Below are 4,168 nucleotides of genomic sequence, written 5' to 3' on the forward strand. Positions count from 1 at the left end.
AATAATAATTCCCATCACTTGTTATATAACTTTATAGTCTTGGCTTTGAAGCTCCTTCAACTTTGAGTTGAAAATCCTAAAGGTCTTCATGAATTCTTCCTCCAATAAATATAAGAGGTTTATTAGATAATTGCGATTCCATTCGATATTCCGTAAATAGTCGAGAAAATCCTAATATTACAAATTGTTCTTCTAATAAAATATCTTCTAATTGCGACTCTAATTCTTGTACATTTCTTCGTCTTATTCGTGATAAAATTCTTTCATATGGAAGTTGTTCTTTTATTTTATGCTGAATAATTTCAAAAGAATGAGAATTATCTGATGAGCCAGTAATATTTTTTTTATCTGCTTTTTTTAAATTCGATGTAATTTCAAATTCATTAGGGCGGTTTATCCAATTAAACAAATTAGTTCTAATAAAATTAAGACGAGATATTTTAGGAGCCCAAACTATATTACTAGTTAATTGATAAAGTCCTTTTTTAACCATGTGTAAAGCCTTCTTTTTGTTTGAAACTGAAAATTGAAAAAGTTTTTTTATTAATATTTTTCTTAAATTTTTTTACTAAAATCCCACAAGCTAAATAAAAATCATTTTCAGCATATTTATGAAAAGTCTTTTTATTTTATTTTTATAATATTTTATTTCCAAATATTTTTAAAAATATATCTCTCAAAGAATATAAAATCTTTATTTTATTTTTAGATTAAATTAAGTACGGGCCGCTAATCCAGCTAAACAACCCAAAATATGAGGTAAAATTGTAAATTCTTTGATTGTTGATTAAAATAGAAGGTTCTAAATACCATTTAGATAAATAGTAAAAATTTTTTTCCACAAATCGTTACCGAAATATAAAGGATTTTTAGAAGAATTTTTATAAATAAATTTGTACAATGGCTTTTCCAATTTTATAAAACAATATTCCGTAATTTTTTGTAAAATTTATTTTATTATTTATATATGTAGAACCTAAAGTTTGTCTATGAAAAGCTAATCTTATAGTTTTTTTGAATAGTTGATTGATTTTGATTAATACTAATTAATAAAATTTCATGAATGCACATAAAAGCTTTCTAAGATTCTTACAAAAACAACAAAAGTCAATAGATTTTCATCAATAATAACTATCATAATCAAGATGAAGAGTTAAGAAAAAATTTACTACAAAACAAAGTAGATTCTATAAAAATTACATTCTATCTTCTATCATTGTTTATAGTTCCTCTCTATTTGTGGCACTAAAAAGATAGAGAATCAATAAGGAAGATGAGTTGAACCAATAATAATTATATTGTTAGTATTTTTTTACTAAATCCTGTTTGAAAATATTTTAAAAAATGCCAAGACAAAAAAGTTGGATCAGATTCAACATTTTGAGTTGAACGATTTACATTAAGTTCATGAATATTTGGCATCCATATTATACAAGGAGATAGTTTTTCCGCTAATTTAAAATCAAATTTAATCTTCGTAAACTTTCCATTAAAATATTTATCCAACTTTCATTTTTAAATTTTATATAAACTGATTATTACTTTAATTTCAAAGAAGGAAAAAAATGCATAAATATAGATTAATAATTTTTTAAAAATACAAATAAGAGAATCAAAAAATAATAGAATGTATAATTATTTTATTTAGCTTATTAAATAGGATTTTCATAATATATATATATATATATATATATATATATATATATAAGTTACATATGATAATTATATATATATATATATATATATATATATATATATATATATATATAAGTTACATATGATAATATTCACATTTTTGTGATAATTCATAATATCTTAAGAATTATCTTAAATAATTTTTTTTATTATTATTTTTAAATCTTTGTTATTTTGTACATCCTTACATGATATATTCACTCATTTATTTTTTTCTCATAGATTCTTATATCTTACTTTTTTTTGTCTAAAAACATTATAATTTATTTATTATTCAAATCAATTAATTCAATAACTTTGTTTCTTTTTACAAGAGTGAACCTTCAAGCAAATTATGTTTATATATTATTTCAATTGCAACATAAATTTGTCAAATTAAAAATAAATAAGAGCACGTACACATTTTTATAGGAACAAATCATTAGAAATATACACATTTTTTAAAAAAATCGAAAACACTTAAAATCATGAATATAAATATACTATTTTTTTAATTAGAGTAAATATGCCAAAACATAAAATATTACGAGATTATAAAGTCTATGAAATTTACTTAACTCCACCTAATACAAATAGTGATCATATTTATTTGTGTATGTAATACATCAAGTTTGAAGTTATTTGCACTACAGTACTCCAACGTGTAATTTTTATAAAAATATCATGCAAATATACAAACATGTCTGATTTTGAGTGTCTTTTAAACAATTAATGTTAAAATAACAGATATATCGACAATTCGAATCAAAATAATGCGACAAGTCTTGATGCAGACATTCTAGATCTAAAAGTGGGTGGTTGGAAAGAGAGGAATGGATCTGAAATAACATGGCATCGCATTCTATGGATCAATTGAAGGTTTTTTGGAACAGTTTAGATAACGCCAACACCAGCTCAGACAAAACCAGGGCTTAACTTAGCAGATGTGAATATTGGACCAGTTGGCGCAGTTCAAACCAACAACATGAACTGTCTCAGTGCGCTTCGCTGCACTACCATCCCCTTTCTCTTTCCGCTCTTTCCCAATCGTAACAGTCTCCGATCGCATTTGCTTGCACAATTCTCGTATTACTCGCATGCCTACTGCAATTACAAGTGATCAAAAAGCCATCACGAATTCACACCAAACCCAGACGAAACTCATAAAATAATCTTACCCTACATTACGAAAGACGCAATGCAGAGGGGACACAATACAGAAGCGACCACACACCTCTCCGTATGTTCCGTGCAGCTTTGCAATTTCGATAATAGGGAGTCTTCAGCACCTGTAAAGATAAAGACACGCCAGCGTTGGTACCAAAACTTCATAAAAATTGCATTCCGAGACGAAGGGGGGGAAAGAAGAAAAAAAAAAAAAAAAAAAAAAAAAAAAAACGCAATGCATCAGACCTATCTAAGAAAGAGGAGGGACAAGAGCGGCCAACACACTAGTAGAGTATTAAGCCGAATCTCTTGCACCGCCTGCTCCAGCTCCGCAAGAATTTTTATATAATTGCCATATATAAAATTCAGCATAATTATTGAAAAAAAACCATCCTTTTTTTTTTATAAAAATATAGGATTTTACAATCAGTGAATCATTTTCACCCCAAAATTTAAAATTTTGACTTACATTTTTTTTTAATAAATATAATAATTCAACGCTATTTTTTTTTTGATAGGATTTTGAAAACGAAAAAAATAGTTGATTATTCTTTAATTTAATTGTTGAATTTAACTGATTTAAATTTAAAGGGTTTTCTATTTCAAAAAGTAATTTTTCACAAAAAGCAGAAAATATTTGAAAAATTAAACTATTTGTTAATATTTTGTTATCTGTACTTAAATTTAATTTTTTATTGTTTTTAATAGTTTTACAAAAAATAAAATTAAATTTAGTTTCCCAATTATAGTTTTGACAAAGTATATTATCAATATAAAACTCAAAAAAATGTTTTAAATCATCAGTAGTTTTTTCTTTTAATAAAATTTCAACTTTTTTAAGTAATCTTTTAGATTTTCAAACATAAGATCTAGAGCAAATAGAAGATATAGAAAGAAATGGAGATGATGAAGAAGATGGAAATGATTAGATTAGCATATGTTGGAGGATGTATAAGTTTAGAAAAGATGGATGTTATGTGGGAAAGTAGCATAATATGTAAAAATAATATAAAATATTATGAAAGTTTGGATTGTAATTTAAAAAATAAATATAAATATAAATATAAAATATAATATTTATTTTATTTATTTAAGTTTATAATTTAAGTTTTGTAATTAAAGATAGAAGTTATAGGGTTTATTGATAAAGAATTTATAAGAACCTTGGTATTAAGGATATAGTATTTTGACTTCTAAGCCATTCCATGTAAAGAAGATTAAGCCCACTAGATGATTAGATTTGATGTTATTTGGTGATACAGATTTAGAAAGAATTTTTATAAGAGTAGAAGTGATTTTAGGATATTTAATCACATCCAAGGGACTC

General features: G+C 24.8%; 1 long non-coding RNA gene across 1 annotated transcript; it reads right to left on the reverse strand.

Moving 5' to 3' along the window:
- Window positions 1–2,742: 2,742 nt before the first annotated feature.
- Window positions 2,743–3,176, reverse strand: LOC112291058 (uncharacterized). Its single transcript, XR_016506436.1, has 3 exons — window positions 3,127–3,176; window positions 2,909–2,963; window positions 2,743–2,775 (listed from the first exon to the last, which is right to left on the reverse strand). It is a non-coding gene; the product is annotated as an uncharacterized LOC112291058 (long non-coding RNA).
- Window positions 3,177–4,168: the final 992 nt, after the last annotated feature.

Source organism: Physcomitrium patens, chromosome 14 (genome assembly GCF_059467195.1).
Source record: "Physcomitrium patens ecotype Gransden chromosome 14, ASM5946719v1, whole genome shotgun sequence".
Classification (NCBI taxonomy): Eukaryota; Viridiplantae; Streptophyta; class Bryopsida; order Funariales; family Funariaceae; genus Physcomitrium; species Physcomitrium patens.